The following is an 18,900-nucleotide window of genomic DNA, read 5'->3' on the forward strand; positions in this document are numbered from 1 at the left end:
ATCCCAAACTCGGTTCTCCGAAGCAAAACAAAAGGAGAAAAGATAAAAGAGGAAAATAGTTTCATTGAAAACGAAAAAGCACGAATTTCTAAAGGCGCCAATTTCGAAGCGTCATCCGCCATTCAGAAACACGAGGGTTATGCAACGCGGTGTTCGCACGGATCGACATCGCGCTACCTGTTGTTCCAAGATAGATAGCGGCCTGTACTAAACTGTTGGCCGCTTGGAAATAGCTCATCCTGCAACAGGAACCGTTGTTGCAGCCGTCACGGGTGCGTGGATTTTAATGACCGTTACGTCGCAAACGAAGCTCGAAAATCGTTCCACGCGTTCGAATTTTCATCGAGCATAGGGAATTAATGATACAAGATGCAACGTGACTTTATAATACCGTCGTGTTCTCTCTCTTTTTTTTCAAGCCATAGGCGTTTCCTAATTAATTTAACATTGGAAGACTAATTGGCTCATTAGTACAGTCATGCCCTGACCATCTTCTATGCACCCAATTATAATTATAATTATAACTTGACGTTCTATCGAAAAGAACGTCTCTTTTCAACTGACGACGAGGGTGAGACGTGAAAGTACTGTTGCCGAATTTAACTTGTTTTCTCTGTGTTCTCTTCCTTCTCTTTTTCTTTCTTTCCTTCTTTTTTTTTTTTTTTTTTAATGCTTCGGTCTATTTCTATGCCTTTAATAATCTAATTGCAGCTTGACGTTCCATCGAAGAGAAATGTTCACTTTCTTCTTCAACAGTGACGAGATCTGAATAAATCATGATCTGGTTTATTTTTTCTGTATCTTTTCTACTTTCCTTCTTCCTGATTTAAGTGGTAGCAAATGAGTTGTAGAAATTTACTCGCTAGTAATATCCATGTATAGATTTATACAGCTGTACTGCAAGATAGAAAGACCTACAAAGCTAGTTCGTTGTGAAATAAACTTGGATTTTTGTTACGAGTTGTATGATCTTTCTGGTTATTACTTTTTGCAGGAAAATGCAGATTTGTGAGAAAATTCTACATCGAAAATGTTTTGAAGTTTCAAATATTCGTAGAAGTTTGTTTAAACGTCGGGCATAATACAAGGGAAAGTTTCTATGTCTTCGCCTGAAATATTTTCACTACGTGAAATATTTTCTACGGTTTCTCTAGCTGTTACTTTTAAGGGGAGAATACGTATATGGTAGAAGACTTTTATATTGAAAGAGTTAGAAGTTTGCAATATTCTTACAAGCTGATTTAAAAGTCAGACGTAACTATAAACCACTATTAAATTTACGACTACCCACGATTTCAATGATCAATCTCGATTTTCTCGATGTACACGTGACTCATTTTGATCGAACAGCCAATAAACATTCAAAGATAAATCACCGAGAAAGATTCACTCGACATAATGATGACAACCATCTTCAGTTTTCTTTAAAGGTATTGCACAATGTGCATTAAGCGTGTAGTTTCACGTTTGTCCGAGTCCCACGATATTACAATTGATATACTGTGTGGAAAATGCGATCGATGCAAATTGTGAGCGTCGATTTCCTGCTAAACAGATCCTAATTGGCAATGGGCCAAAAGAGCTCCGATCGAGCATATTTGGCCCGTATGTACGCAAAAGGTCCCGTAATCGTGAAAGTGTATTGATTCCAGATTCGTGATCTGGGTCATCGTGTCAACTTTTCAATCTACCGACGATCAAGCCAAAAAACGAACGTTCTCTTTCAAATGGGTAGGATCTCGTGCGTTCTTTGAATTCGAGAAACTGGTTCGATTGAATAAGACGTTTAAATCGACGTTGAAAGTCACGCTGGTAAATAGTATACGATGCATCGAAAAATAGAAGGAAACGATGATGTTACAGATATTACTTTGTTAAATGAAACAAATTAAAAAGTTTAATATAATATTATTTTTACTATTTTTCTGTCGATGAATAAATTTATGAGAATCATCTGTTTCTTCAGAATTGGATGTTAGGTATAATCTTAATAAGGAAAATTATAAAAAGTGGCGTTGATCAGTTTGGCTTCTGAAAATAAATTTATCAATAAATGTTCTTATTGATAATTAGTATCAGCTTATGATAGTTATTAGATAAAGAAGTTGAATATTGTGCTGAGTTGTAATAAATTTTTATGTGTAACCGATATTGAGATAATTGTGAAAGTTGTTCAAGTTTATTGATGAATTGAGATATCAACACTAACTTATTTTAGAAATTACGATTGTAAGAAAGCAAATGATAAATGTTATACTGACTCGTTTCTCAATGATAGATTTGTTTTTGCTGTTAATTCTCATTAAGCAGTATATGCTCGTACGTTTTCTTTGGTCACGTCTATTAACGTATTTCATGGACAGAAGTGAGTTAAATACTTAAATCGAAAGTTCAGCCGATTAGAGCAGCAAGAAAAATAGTTGGAGATTATCTTCACTTTTTAGCAAAGTAACTTTAAGAGAATAATTGTCAACTATTCGTCATAGCTATACTTCGTTAAACATCATTTTTTTTGTGATAAAAGATGTCTATGTATTACTTTCAAATATATTAAAATATATTCAAATATATTAATATTAATAAAATTTTTGATAAACTTCGAGATAAATTAGTAAAAATAAACATCGAATAGGGATTATGGTTTTTTTACTTTTATCGATGGTGATCGTTAACCTGCAATAATCTTTGGTAAACATCAACTTTAAACAAGGATTTTAGATAATGATATTTGACAAATATCACTTCTTGAGAGAAAACAATAACTAAGTAATAATAACTCGCCATATAAGCTCTGAAGTATTATTGCTGTTTACTCGATCTCAGCAACAGACTTACGCATTCATATTATGACATATTATATAAGATATTGACTTTGTCTACCTTGTACAATATATTTATACCCGCATAGACAAAGTTATGCGACGTATTGTGTAAAACTATAAATAGTTACATACTACGTTACAAAGCATACCTAATAGGTAAAATAAATAAGTTCTTACATGCTATTCATTTCTTTTTTTCCTGATCTTTTTCCCGGAGTGACGTTATTTATAAAAAGAGTTAGATAAAAATTTATTATTCAATGTTCGATACAGGTCCCTTTTCTCCCTACTCTTGACAACAATTACATATACAACCACCGAAAGCGTCGTGAAAAATTCTTCTTCTAAAATACCATTTTATAGCGGATGTTGTTGCATTTACGAGAAGATCAAAGTTGCAAAAATATATAAAATACCCAAAGCATAATATTCGTTATGATATTTAATAAATAAATGAAATCTGTGCGTAGGTAAGTTTCATTTTACTCGCGTTCATGAAGCTACAAATTTGCATAAACATCCTCAGTCCGCTCATCACCATCGCTTCTAAGAAGAATTCTTTACCCACGACCAATTCGAAGTCGGTTGCCGTAGGTCAGCGATGCCCGACGCGATCTTCCGGTACTCGTACGTGACTTACAAATATAGCGTCAGGGTGTGTTCGCTTTTATCGGTGATCATGGATCGCTACGTGGTGCGTATCGAGCCATAGAACGCGGAGAACGCCCGTTTCGGTAATAATAACACGCGCTGACCGACCTAGCCTGTCCACAGTCCAAATTAAATCAACGAAATCACCGGTACTCGGACAGGAAGCCAGTCATTTCATAGATCGAGGCATTTGGACAATTAATCAACGCGAAAATTCCGTAGTGCGACCGCCTGTTATGTCTCATCGATCGCTACAATAACTACCGTGCGAAATCACCGAGTCGATCAAACATTGGTCGGTCGTTAATTAACTGCACTTTTCTTCCACGACTATTCAACACAATGGTGTCGAGCAATTATCGCAACGCGCTCTGCAACATAACGTTATTTTATCTAGGCGATCGATTAGTGATAGAAATGAGAGCAGAGAATAACAGAACAATGGTTATGAGATTTGTGGATGAATTTGTTGCGAATCGTTCTCAGAGCGATTTTGTGGAAGAATATCGTTTGAATCGTTTTCACAAGATTTTTGAAGTTTTTAGAATTATTTAACAATAAAAAGATAGGGGTTGATTTAATGTGATACTTTTAATTTCAGATACTTATTTTGGAAATATTTTTGTATCTTTTTTTTTTTTTTTTAGAAAATATTTGTTAGCGAGTTATGCGGAAATAATATATGTAACTAATTGCGAAGGGTCTATTGGTAGTATCGTTTTTCATTTGCAGAGTTAGTAGTTTCGAAATAATAGAATGGTAACTGGTTGCCTGCTACGCTGTTAATTTGAATGTTTAGTGATTCGGAAAATATTTTAGTAATTATTCATGAGATGTTTAGCAATGAGAAAGTGGAAAATGAAAGAATAACCATAGTTCTTGCTTCCAGCGTTTCTAAATAACTTCTAAGTTTAATAATTTTTTATGAAAAGATATATATATATAAATTCTGACGAAATGCCGTGGGATGATTGGAGGGTTAAAAAGGAATATACACTCAGGTGTACATATATATATATAACAGAGTAATAAGAGTAATATAGCAGAAAAAAGCAAAAGTAACGTGAATGCTCGTTTACTATGCCCCTAATTTGAATGCACTATTACTTGTAGAATGTGTTAACAATTTAAAGAAAAGAATTATTAATGAAAATTGAAGAATGAAAGAATCGTATTTGGTTAATTTTTGGTATATTGCTAATTCGAATGAAAATAAATATTTCAATATAAATGTTATATGTACAATAAAGAAAATTAATCGGTACGTGTATAATGCAATTATAAATATAATGGAATCTGCGTTATTTGCAATCTGTTATTTAAATGTTCCTATATATATTCCATTAAAGTTCCTAATCTATAACATAACAGTTTGTTTGCTTCAATTAACGTTTTCCTATTATTTATACAAATAATGGATATTCTATTACGAAGAGCCACGACAAAATTTTCACACAAGCATGTGATGAATTTTCGTGAATTGTCGTCCCGATGTAGATATCTCGCAATAGAACAGCTGAATATTCTGATAATGGAATAACGAATATTCCGAAATTGATCAATGTGATACTGATTAGCGATAAAATAATCAATCCACGATGATACTTCGGAGAGAATAGTATTCGAAACAATTAAATGTCCACGTTTAATATTTCACATATTTTATCCCTGCTTTCATTCAATTTATCGATCTTTCCCCATGTTTGAAGTATTAATTATATTCTGATCGTTCAGATATAATATAAGCAACTTGAAAATAATGTATCAATGGCAAAGAGAAGAAAATCTCTTTCAAAACGTAGAAACGTTTTAACAAAAATTAGCACACAGTCGCGTATTTATTATTCCACTAATATAGCCCTGTTAAATGCGACGTAACAGCACAAAGTATCAAAGCTAAGATCAGTCCTCCATTCAATCTCCTAGATGTATTAAATTAACCTTGAACGACTAGACTGGAAAAAACCATCGAATTATTTTACGATTATGAGGATTTCAATTAAACATCGTGATTCAACATCAACTAAATTATCTAAAAAATTCTCCTACAAAATAAAACATTCCTAATTTGACAATTCGTTTCTATTATACATTACATACTATATCGTTTCAAATAAGAATTTCGACGAAAAATCGGCATGAGTGCATCTTGCAAGTAACAAACTTCAGCTCATCTTTCAAGCAAATTTCCAAAAAATTACATTGTAAGATGTATCGGATATTATGAATGCTACAAAAATAAAACAATACAAAAGAATCACCTTTCAATCATTCTCTTACAAGAAAGACATATCCAAGTTAATAACGACTACGCTACAACCGGAGCTTCAACCCCGAACGAACCTCAAACTCCTCAAACATTAGAACCTGAAGTTTTCTAGCATTTCGTACAATATCTTTTCTATAGTTTATCATATCTCCACTAAAATCCAATGACTTACTCACGGAGAACGCACAGAAGAACGTTGATCTCCAATCACGAAGTATCGGTGGATATCGAGGAGCCGAGCGTCAGGTGAACGAGACTAGATGCACGAGGAAGACACTAAAGGAGTGGCACGCGAACCAAGACGAAGCCTCTGGAGCTGGAGCGCTACTAAACAACTGACTTTTATGCTGGAAGCTCGATGAGAGGACGGCCAGCACCAGTAGTAGTGGTATCGTGCGACACGTTGGCTAGCAAAGTGTACGAACCGCCGGCGATTTCGTTCAAAACGACTTTCACTGGCCTGTTGGCGCGTCTCCATACACGGCTAGGTCGGTGTTTTTTCTTTATCGGCGTTTTCACTCGGAAAAACGCAATCGTAATCGTTACCCAGTCCGCTGGCAATTAAGAGCATCCGTCATTGAGACCAGCTTAACCTGTTTCGCGGCAATTTGCATTAATAGTGCCATGGCAATTGTCACGAACGTGACGTACCTATGCGTGAGCCAGCCAATTTTCGCCAATGCGAAACCATTAAACCGCCGGCGGATGATTTTTAAATGGACGGATGAGAGATTACATTCCTTTGAATGTCTGGTAGAGTTTTTTAGCTGATACGTTCGTTTGTGCAAGGTAGAGGTGTTTTTTTTTTAATATTCGTCGTTTACGTGTACGTTAATATTAGAGTTTAGTGGAAAAATATACGGAGGAATACCGCGTATCGTGATAAAAAGATATTCAATTTATCTAATTTCAACAGAATTTCTTTGATATTAAGGGAATTTACTTTTAACACGAGGTATGTACGACAAAGTGGACGGTTAAATAATCTTGATGGGTTTCTGAGGCGAATCGACTGTTATTAGCGTTATCTAATGAGCTTTCACCGCAAACAAAAACGAAGTCGTTCTAGCGACGTTCGATAGTAAACGCGATACGAAAAGTGACTTTTCAAATGAAAGAGAATAAATCTTCTTTAATACTCTGTATACTACATTTATCCACCGTGAAATCCTACAGTTTCACTTCAATCATAATCTCCCAAATCACTCTCGCTATTTCTTGTCTTAGGCAGCAAAAATTCTTAAACATTACTCTTACAGACATAAAACCACTACTATTACAATATAAATTCATATAATTTATAATGTAATAAATTACGGTATAATATTACAATATAAATAAAGTAAGAAAACTATTTAGTCTTTTACCAAATTAAATTACGAAATCACAGCTGAATAACTTGAAACGATAATAAATCATTATTCTCAGGCAACAAGTATCAGAATGAAATTACGTTATAATCTGATGAAATTCCATAATTCTTAGCAGGTTCAGAAAAGAATGGCTAGCGAATTGATATTAACTTATTACCATAGCTCATAATATTCTGCGTAAATGGTAAACAAATAGCTTACGAGGTAAAAACAAATAGACGAGGCATTAATGTTGATCATCCATCAAAAATGATGCAAGAGGACAACTAGACGAGTGCGTTAATCGCACGAAAGAACGTTGCGGCCATGGAAACCGGAGAAAATGTGCCGTTCATTCGCAAAGAGAGATGCGTTTGCAAAATATCTTGAGATTTCCGCGGTATTTCTACTTAACTGCGAATATGTAGGTGCGATGAGATCATTTCTCGAGCCTGTGGGATGATATCACTCGAATCTCGATGGGCAACTATTTGTTTGCCGGCTCGAAACAATTTCTCGGAATGTTATTATACGGTGTTGCTACTCTTACGTTGTTCACCAGCATCGTGCAGCAACAACAATATTATCGTGTTTCACACGCGACCATTTATGTTCCCGTTTACATAAATGATAGAAATAAAAATTTCACGTTTTTGTTGCACGTCACTGGCCGCGTGAAAGTGGACGATTGCCATGTTACGTTTCAACGAATAAACATTTTTACGATTGTGCAGTTTGCTCTTTTTTTAACATGCTAATGTGATATTTAATTTTAAAACACGTTGGACAGGTTCGTTTTAGGATTTTGAACCAGTTTCTTTCCTCGTTTACTATCTGCTGCTTTATCGTTGACAATCATCAATTTTTATGATAAATAGCCTTGACCAGCATTAAAAGATCAACATATCGGTGAATTTGTTTCAGAATAAGATACACCAACGCTAGGCACACCTTTTTTATTTAATTTATAGCTTGTTAAAAAGTTTATTGATACGTACGTCTGTTGTAAAAAAAAATTCTTTGAAATCTCAAAAGCATCTCTATCTAGACAAAAATTTGATATTCCTTCGAAACAGCGTAAGTTCTATTTGAAATATTTTTTCTGATTGGAAGATAACTGTGTGGACGGATTAAGACGAAACGTTCGATATTTAATTTTTTATGTAATTCTACTACCTTGTTTGTTTTATTATAATCGTAATTTTATAATAATTCTTTTAATTTTTGGGAATTATGTGAATATTTTCCTGATAAATTTTGTTTCATCGCATTACCAATTTTATTCCTTCGTTAAAATTACGATTATACGTAAGGATTTCTTTATTTCTGAAGATAACTTAAATGCGACAATCGAAGATTTCACGAAAATCACAAATTCGCTTTTACTGATGGATTGCGTTGTAACGGAGTGTGATTTACGTTTGAAAATTTGACAGTTGTTTCTTCATCGTGTGAACAGTTGGAAAATGTGGAAGCGGTACATCATTTAAACTAATATTTATAAGCGACATGCTCGTCTAAGAAGAGTGCATTAACTCAGTAGATTTATTATTAGGGTCTAATTGTGCAACCTATAACCAAATTAAACATTTGAAGGATGGCCAAATGAAGACATCGCGTGCCACTAATAACAAACAGATGTACTATTGGTAAACAGAATACATACCGAAATACGAACATTCCTCTTGCAAACAGCTCAATTTATATTTCAACTTTTTCCAAATCGTACTTGAGCAAGCTTGTTCAATATACAGAAAGAGAGGAATATTTTCTGACTCAAAAACAGTATAAGATGATAAATAAAAACAGAATAACGATAATAATATCCAGAGCATATTTAATTATAATTACTTGAAATTTTAGCAATATCAATTAAAACATTGGTGAGGGCAAGTACCTAGAACTGAAAGATTTGATGCCTCAAGACACTTTGTTCATCTTCAACGACGCACTTCCTGTTTTCTCAAAGATCCTCAACTTAGGATGGAAAGTTGTTGGACGATAAACAATTCGCTGTAGTCGTGAGAATCGGGTTGCCAAGTCTGATTCTAAATAAATGAAAGAGGTGCGCCCGGGTTAAATGAAAGAACGGCATTGTCGAAGGAACGTCTGCAACGAATTTTCGACTTTCGAAACGGTACGTTTCGTTTATCAGCTTGTGAAAAAGATACGAAATGCCAAAACGAGACCTGTTACTTTCACAGATATGTCTAAAAATATTTTTAACGGGATTTTATTTGTATTTCGCGTTAATGTCCACTTTTATCCGTGACAGGTTGCTCCACGTAAATTGTACATCGGTTGAAATGTCACTTTAAATGCCACCGTTCAGTTATTTAGCCGCACATTTGCGTCATTACGTCGATAACTGATAATATTAATTTCGCAAGCAAACGCACGCGCATGAAGTTGGCCTGCGTGGCGAGCATTTTATTGAATCACGAATAGAGTGAAAAATATTAGAAATAAGAACGTTAAAATAATGGTAACAAGAATGTAAAAGTACTCTTCATTCTGCCAACAATCAGGCTAGAAAAACATACTTAGTTTTTAGGGTAGACTTGGTTATTAGATACATTTTTAATTGATAGTGAAAAATAATTTTGTTTCGTTGAAAATTGTCTGCAGAATTGTGGTTGATGCTACATTAAACTCCAATTAAAAGAGAGAAGATTTCAGATAACAATACTGTGGTTGAAAAAAAAATAAATCATTTAATTAAGTCAGATTTATTTATGTTCATTGCTAACATTCATTATATAGCTACAATGATATCTTTTAATAACTTTCTTATCAATTATGTCGTATAAGTCATATCAGACATTCATATAATATCCGATCGCCTGTATGAATTTATAACAGTTGAAAATTAGTTATTGGAAATTGTAATTGGCATTATTGTAGAAACCAGAGGCGAAAGTTAATTACTCGAATAAATTTATGTATTTATTCATGGAATTCGTTCATTGTATAAATTCAATATTTCATATGATGATCGTGTTTAGTTGAAATTTAATTGTTATTACTTAATTTTGAATGAAGAAAGTACAAGTCTTTTATTTCGAAATAATTAAAGTATCCATTAAATTAATAGATTCGTTAAAAATTCATTGAAAATTCAATAGAAAAGAATGAATCAACAAATAATCAAATAAAAGATGCTCATCTGCAAAAATCCTATTTAAATCTGCTCTTCTTTCGAAAAGCAAATAATGAAATATTTCATTTAAATCATATTGTAATATTATTATCGGCAGAGCGTTATATCGTTAATTATTATCAATGCCATTGGAATATTAAACTCTGAAAATCTAATAAATAATAGAATACTTAATTTAGCTTTGTCATTGTTTTAACATTATAATAATTATTATCAGCGGTACTATAATATCCAAATACAAACATTTCACGATCACTAACGAACCCAATAAACATTTATCGCTCCTATTCCCATTCAGTGCAAATCCATACCATGTGTGGATGCAACGTTCGTTTCAAACCGTTCCCTATGCACCTGCGGCGTTATTAGCAATAGTATCGTCGTTTCCCTTCTTTAAAAAAAGAGAAAAATGACGCTGTTTTTTTTTTTTTTGGTTGAAATTCGTCTTCCTTTGAAACAATAGACAAAACTCCAGAAACTGGCTAATTAATTACTCCAACGCAAACAACAATATGTCGTAACGAAACCGGAGGGAATAGTACATGCGACTGACCTTTTTGCGAGTTGGTTTCCCACGCGTGGGTGGCAAACTGGTCCGGTTGATCGTGATCAGACCAAGCAGAAGCGTGCACCGGTTCAACCATGAAATTTATTGTGACGAACGCGCCTCGATTCTAGTTACGCTAAATCGTTCGTCCAATGTTTAATCGATCGAGAAACCTGGGATTTCGTAAAAATCTCCCTGTCCCATTTCATTACGACGAGCTTTTGTTCTAACTTGAAACTTCTGTGTCGTAAATGGAGCGGTTGTTTGAGAAAATCGCAACATACCTATGTAGTTTTGTTAGTGCATTCCTTTTAACAGAGATTAGGAAGGATTTGAAATTGGAACGATTGGTTCTGCTGGAATTCGATTTAATTCTTTTTAAATTACGGTTCGAGTTTCGAGTAGTATTGTTATAAGATGATGAGATCAATAAGAAAAATATATTGTCCTCAAATTTTCAACAAGTTTCTTATCCTCTACCACATGTAAATATACAGGGTGGTTGGTAACTGGTGGTACAAGCGGAAAGGGGGTGATACTACGCGAAAAAAGAAGTCGAAAATATAGAATAAAAATTTAAAAATTTAAAAATTTAAAAATTTAAAAATTTAGTGAGATCCGTTATAAGAAGACGTGATAAATGATAAAAGAAAAAAGAAGTCGAAAATATAGAATAAAAATTTAAAAATTTAAAAATTTAAAAATTTAAAAATTTACAAATTTAAAAAGTAACGTCAATCGAGACAACGATCTACAGTGAGATCCGTTATAACGTGATAAAGTGCACGCGTACCGAGCGAAAATTCAAAGTCGATTTTCACGAAAACAAAGCCTCAAACGAAAAATTTTTATTCTATACTTTCGACTTCTTTTTTCGCGTAGTATCACCCCCTTTCCGCTTGTACCACCAGTTACCAACCACCCTGTATACATAAAAATACACATACTTAAAAATTTCTTATCACATAACGAAAAACAACAACAAATTCGGTAACAGTCAATATCGTTCAACTTACTCAAAATGACAAATACATGGGAAAAATTGAGAATGTACGCTTAGGTTAAAAACGAACGTTACAATTTTCTTGCAAAAATGATTGACACATTATTTGAAAAATAAGAAACAGTACAAGTAACTATGCTTTACGATTACATCATTCCTCTGTTAGGTCCGAGCTGCTACAACGACATTGCTTATGAGATGATCTAATAAATGAATTGCAATTCTACGTATATCGAATCAAGCTTATTTAAAGACCATCGACATTTAAACTCGTTCAAATGACCACAAACTGCGATATCCAGCTCACCCGAGAATCAAAGGACAATTTATTACTCCACTTTTGCAGCGAACCAAAGCACTGTGCCAACTGTCAAACTAATGTAAAACTAATACCGATTCACGAGGAGTAATCGAATGATCGGCGTCACACGGATCTGTTTGTCATTTAGCTCGTCGACGTTATTAGATTCGTCGGCCAATGCATTCTCAGGGTCTATTAATTTTGTCCACAAGGAGAGAAAAAGAGTGGGAGAGAGAGAATTGTTCACGTACATACATATACATAGAATATCGCATATCGAATGCATCCGAGGTGCGTTCTGTTATGAGCGAGATAGATTCGACAACGAAATACGGAGCAAGGCTTTTTGCATACGATACGCATGTGCGTTCAATGCTAAGCAGAATGGAATGTGAAAATACTGCGACAGCAACGTGCCATTAACCCAAAAATTTGATCTTTGTCCATGGACGTGGGACAAACGACGTGCACGTCGCGCAGAAGGTGCAGCTCTCTCGTGAAGTTGCTTTAATCCTCACCTGAGAGAAACAGTTGGGTCACAGTAGCTTTTGGATTAGGTTAGGTACTTGATTTTAGAGTATTTAATTTTATTTGTATTTTAGTTAAGCTATATCTTATTCGGTGGAATTTATTTCATTCCGTATAATAATATAGGGTAGAAAGTGGAATTATACTGTAAAATCAAGTAATCCAAGCAAAACCATGATCGCATATGACGCGATATCTCTCTCTTTATTAAATAAAGTGAATAGAGAATTACTTTTCCATAGATTGCTTTTTTTTTTATTTCGAATAGAAATTTTGTCACATTTTCACTCTCGTGTGATAGAATCAATTTACCGTGAACATTATCGTTATTCAGAATTCAAAATAAATATTTAAAATAAATGTCAAAAGTTCCAAATAAGAATAACAAAAATAAACGGCGAAAGAATTAAGGTAATGAGTATGTAACGGATAATAAATGAAATGATTCAGTTAAATCTGGAATTTTTTAAAGGTTCGATTTTGAAGTTTTAATTTAATTAAATTTTGAAATACTCGGATTATACAAATCGTTGAAGTTCAGCTGGCACGCGGAACCACGCTCTAACGATTAAAGTTTTATGAGTATATAACACTAGTTAATAATATTCCGTTTAACAGTTAATAGGATGAAATATCGCGAAACACACAGGCCGCGGTGGAATAATGAACGGAATTGAACGGGGAAACGGATCGTGGAATTCCATTCGTGCGGTATCAGCTGGCCGAAGCGCGCGGATTCCACGCATTTTTAACTTCTGCAACTTCAGTTAGATATTTACACGAGCGATTCTTTGGTATTTCAATTCCTCCGTACAATTATATTTTCACGGCCCAACGAAAATTCGATCAATATTTCCAAACTGTCCGGAATACTTAGCGATTCTCTTTAACAAAAATAAAAATAAAACAATAGATAGTAAATTATTCTTTCGTTATTACATTACGTAACCTTAATTTTCTTCGTTAAAAAATTAATTAATATTAAATAGATGTATTTTATACTTTATATTTCTTACTGCTACTTAATATCTTATAGAAAAAGTATTTGTATCGTAAGTTTGTTATTCTTATTCTCTAATAGAGCTTCGTATCATGGTGTTCTACATTTCATTTTTATAGTAACAAATGTTTATAACTGTAGCGCTACTAAATTATACCAAGTTTAATATATCTTGACCAAATTAATTAGCACGTAAGTGCTACAATAAACGCAATAGTATGCAAATACTTTTTATAGTCATCGTATTTAATTTCATTTAATTTTTAATAATATAGAATTATAATCCTAAACTCGTTCTCTTGCGAACTCGTCACTTATCACGTTTCTCTGTCGTGATCTTCATTTATCAACCACCTTATCGACCAAATTTCTCATCATCCCAAGCGTATTTTCGGTTTGACAGTAAGAAGAGATACCGCAACTACTGATATTATATCTACCGCAACTTCCGAAAGGGAAGACGAGATGCAAGGCAAAGAAAAATGACCCGACCTCGCTAGCCCACGGCCGAAACTCGACAAAGAGTCACACGAAACCTCGTGTATTCTCGCGTGGCTGCTTACAAAGCGCGCGAGAGTGACGCGCGTCAAATTTTATTTTGCCTCAGTCCGTCCGTCGAATTCATTGCGGCGAATAAAACGATACCTGGAATCAGTTCGCCGAGAGCCGCGATAATAGAAGTAAGCTTCCGGTCGTGAGTAAGCTATCGGTGAAAAGAATAACCGCCATTGTCCGTGCACTCATCGAAATCTTTTATTCTCTTCGAATCGACAGAATATCGTGGAACGACCAGAATCTCGATGAGATGTGACTCAGGCTATGGTGTGTCGATTGAATTATATATAGAATCTGACAGTATTGAAATCGACGACTATAATGGTATTATCAAACAGCGTTTGATAAATCCTACAAAGATTTATGAATGCTTAGTAATTTCGTATTATGTTTATTTTGGTGTATTGTTTTAGCGGGTGACTAATTGTAGGCGTTCAAAGTTTTGAATAAAATATACAGAATTATTAAAATATTCAGTCGATCTTTTGTTGCGTGAAAGTTTCAAGAAATGATAATTATATTTTTATTATAAAGTTTCGGGAATTGTATGTATTCTCTTTTTATACCGTTGTTTGTCTCATTTCAGGTTGCAAAAATATCAAATATTTGCATCCGAACAAAGTATACCTAACGAATAAGCAAGCAGTTATTGTGTCAATAACTGACTTTTGTGCCTAACTTTATCCGACATAGAATTATAGAGGAGATAAAGAAATATACTGGGTGTGTAGAAGCATTTTTATTCGAATAACAAAAGATTCTTTATATAAAATTATTGAAAAAATAAATATCGAGTAATACTCTGTAAATGTTTAAGTTAATTATATTATTTGTCAATAATATACTTTTATTTAATTTGATAAATTAACACATAACTGAACTACAACGTTTGAATGTTCTAACTAATAATCACTTTATGTATTTCCATTTTTAATTTAGGCTAATGAAAGTGTTCTTCATAAATTCGATCGTCACAGATAAATAAATTATTCTATTCACAATTTTATTCCCACTATTGATCGTTCCTTCAAAATATTTATCATCGTCATTGATATTTTCAGCGTTGAATCGAATTGAAAAAAGAAGATAAATAAGAAGAAAAATAAGATATTCTTTCCTTGAAATATAGTATTTACGTTGAAGAACCATTAGCAGGCTGTATAAATGTCAAAAAGAGATAAATCCACGTGTGATGTATACTAGAAATGGGAAATTTATGCAAATGTTTAAGCAGCTGAATGTCAATGATACAAAGCTAACCTACTGCTCTACATAACGTTGTACTCGTTTGCTTTCGTTATTTATGTCCATTACACGAAACGCATAAACGTAGAGATTCACATTCATCACGATCGATCGACCAACTGATTGAAATATGCTCGTATTATGTAGAACTTTGGCCATTGAAATCTAATCAAAATTCAATCTCTGGTATATTTATTACATAGCAGATAACACGTTTCATTTCCTATTGAGGTTATTACTAATTGATAGTACCACTAACATTTCCCTTTTTTGCAAGATTTATTACTATTTCTTCGTTAAAAAAAAAAAGAAATAAATGTTTGGCTAGAAGATATCTCAAACATTTTAATCAAAGTGTTATTAAATTTTATAAGAAAATTTTATTCCAAAATAGTAGCTGACACCAACATTTATATTTACAGAAACTTAAAATAAAATTACATTTTAACTGGGATGATTTCCGATAGAATCAATACAATTGAAAATAGAAACAAAATGAACTAAGCTTTTCTTAATTCATCTGCGATATCTATAAATATAATACTATATAGCAAAATAATATCGTATAAAATAACAGAGAACATTCGAAATTCTAGGAATTTTTAGATACTACACGAATTCCTCCAATAAATTCACTAATACCAATCCACCTTCTTTCAAAACTCGTTCTTCAAGCCTTCAATTTTAAAGTGCATAAAACGCACAGCAATAAATAAACATTTGGAAGAATGCAGTTGCAAATCCGTCTTCGAACCCATTCGGATAATCACATCACATGTGAGTAAAGTTAATCGTAAATCTGTCGATTCGCGAACACAGTAGAAGATTCTGTTTAGTCTCATTTACGTCCTTTCAACAGATCCGAGCTGTTCGATCGACGATAAAAATTCACGTGGAAAATGGCCAATTTCAATTTATGGTTTTGTTCTACCGTTCTACAAAGTTACAGGCTGTCGAAGTTAAGTAAAAAATAACTTTAAACAATCGCCAGGCAGCAATCGACCGACTTTGATACTCGAGCCATTTCCGTGATGGATTTGCCGGTGCAACGGCTTCGCTCTGTGATTTGCCGGCGCTAAATTTAAATCAGATCGACACCCAGGATTATTTACGTGCCAGTTCAACCTACATCGACGACAAAACTCTTGCACCCATTGCATTCTATTCGTTCTCTTTGCCGATTTCACCTATTCTAGTTACATTTGAAAGTACAGAGTTTCGTAAAAATATAGGACAGAAAACATTAGACTATCGCCAAAAGTTTCGAATCATCACGTGTTTTATAAAGCCTAAGGAATTTTAAGAAAAATTCAGCTAAAAATTCTGTGTGCTTAAAAAAATTGTTTAGTCAAAAATCGATCGAGCTAAAGAAAATTACTGTTGATTTTTGTAATGTCTTCTAATTTAAAATTAACAGTGCAAAGTGAATTATGTTAGAAGGTATTGAATAACGATACTAGTTCTTAAATCGTTACGTGTGTTTATTTCCTCCGATATAATAATAAGATTTTATAATATTATGAAATATTTGAAGTGAAAATATTATTTCGTAAGAGAAGAGACTATTTGTATTTATGAACAGAGAAAAATGTATATTACACATATGATAATCTAATGTCGGCGCAATGTTTATGATAATTGAATTGACAATATTTGACAGTAGAACACATGAAATAAAAATTGCGATCGCTATACTTTTGATAACTAAAAATCACATTCATCGTTTATAAATTATATCGGAAGAAGAATTTTAAACTTCTTCTTCTCGAATATCTATAATACTCGCTAAAGATGTGTCGTAAATCTGATTCTTTTTTACCCTTGCAATGGAACAAGACATTTATGATGGGGCGTGATAAATATCAAGGAAAGAAGAACGTTTTAAAGGCGAAACTATAAAGCCTGAAGAGTGTACGAACGATCCAAAACAAGACGAATATCGTCCAAGCCTTTGATGTTATCTTTGTCGTTATCCTTTGCACGTGATCTTTCAATGTCCATACATGTTTCTTAAAATCTATTTTTAAACGAGTAGATGCTATAAAAACCTAAAATATCTCAAGCTGCTCGCAGAACTAGCTATAATGTGTCTAAAATGTCAAACTGCTTACTCAGAAGAATTCGAAACTATAAAAAAAAAAACATAAAAGGCTACAGAATGTTGATAACAGAGAATTATTCCAAATAAAATTGGTATCTCATGAAGGAAGAAATTTCGAAGCTGTTGAAGACTGCAAAACAGATTACATTGAAGATGTTTATCGATTACCAATCATCAATGTACTTGTACATACTCTTCATCAACTATTACAATAATTTCTCACTTAAATACTATCTTTTCCTATTTCTCTCTTTCTTTCTCTTTTTTTATTTCTCCATCGATATCCTACAATGTTATTCAGAATTGTCGTGAAAACCTTATCAAATATATAATATCCCTGTAACATGTAACATTATAACAACTAATAATATCGTTGATTCGCTCAACTCTCAACTCTCACCACATCTTCCCTCAGTTTCGTATCTCAACATGTTCCTCGATATAAATTCGACACAGTGGTAAAAAGTCGATATAATGGAGAGATAAATAAGAAATTTTGTATTCTTCGCGAAGAATAAAAAATAATGTCAAAAGGTTGCAGAGAAATTGTTCTATAAATGACCGAACAAGATTATAATCTTTCACCGGAAAAGTTTGTCAAGCTGACGCGAGAAACTGGTGAGGGTTGATCAGTCGATGGAAAGACCAAAGAACGAACGATAGGCAGGAAGATTTCGCGATAGAGGTTCCGCCAGTTCTTTTTTTACCCACGAAACGTGTGACATTCGTACGAGTAGGGAAGTACGGGGTATTCTCATCGTCCAAGGTCGTCCAGAATCTGAAAATACGCCCGTGAATCGATCGGACGCGTCGAAATAGCGGCCACTGTTCGTCGTATGTATTTTTATAAACGGCAGTTGGGGGTGGCGTGGGGAAGAAATGCTCTTAGAACGGCTCTTCTCGCAGGGTAAAGATCAAAGACCCGAATCTTCCACGAGAATTTCTTTCTGTCACGTCGAGGAGGCTGTACACGTTGCTTTACAAGCAAACACCAGCTGCCGCCTCTACCTTCTCCAACGAGTGTCACTGTGAATTAGTTCGTACGTCGTTCGAGGGTAAAGTTTGGTATTTGCTTTGGCACCGAAGGAAGAACGACAAATTAAGGGGAAGATTCTACTCTGAGGAACAAAAAGAATCTACATTTTCTTCTTATCGGTTGTCAGTTTTCTCGTCGTTTCGTTTCAAATTTCAATGCGACGTTTCCCAGGAATATCCTCAGGACATTATCAACGGAAGCTGTAACAACCAAAACACCGATATTTCAACTACTTCAGAAAGCAAACTCTCCCCTAAGTGCAAAATGAAATCTCCGTATCGAAATAAAAAATCTGAACGACGATGCTCCACTTCCTTGTTTCCCTAATCG

At 33.9% G+C, this 18,900-nt stretch overlaps 1 protein-coding gene across 13 annotated transcripts in view; it reads right to left on the reverse strand.

Annotated features, from left to right (window-relative positions):
* The window catches only part of LOC100741966 (tropomodulin), a 113,696-nt gene that overhangs the window by 42,589 nt on the left and 52,207 nt on the right, over window positions 1–18,900 (reverse strand). Inside the window, exon 1 of one of the 13 annotated variants that reach the window (XM_033318608.1) lies at window positions 12,112–12,234. The exons of 10 other annotated variants lie outside the window; for them this stretch is intronic. The gene's annotated coding sequence lies outside the window, so the exon portion shown is untranslated. Of the gene's footprint in view, window positions 1–5,914; window positions 6,088–12,111; window positions 12,235–18,900 lie in introns of those variants that run through there. 2 more of the 13 variants (XM_012394890.3, XM_012394888.3) reach the window with 2 other exon arrangements.

This window comes from Bombus impatiens, unplaced genomic scaffold, assembly GCF_000188095.3.
Source record: "Bombus impatiens unplaced genomic scaffold, BIMP_2.2 scf_0102, whole genome shotgun sequence".
NCBI lineage: Eukaryota > Metazoa > Arthropoda > Insecta > Hymenoptera > Apidae > Bombus > Bombus impatiens.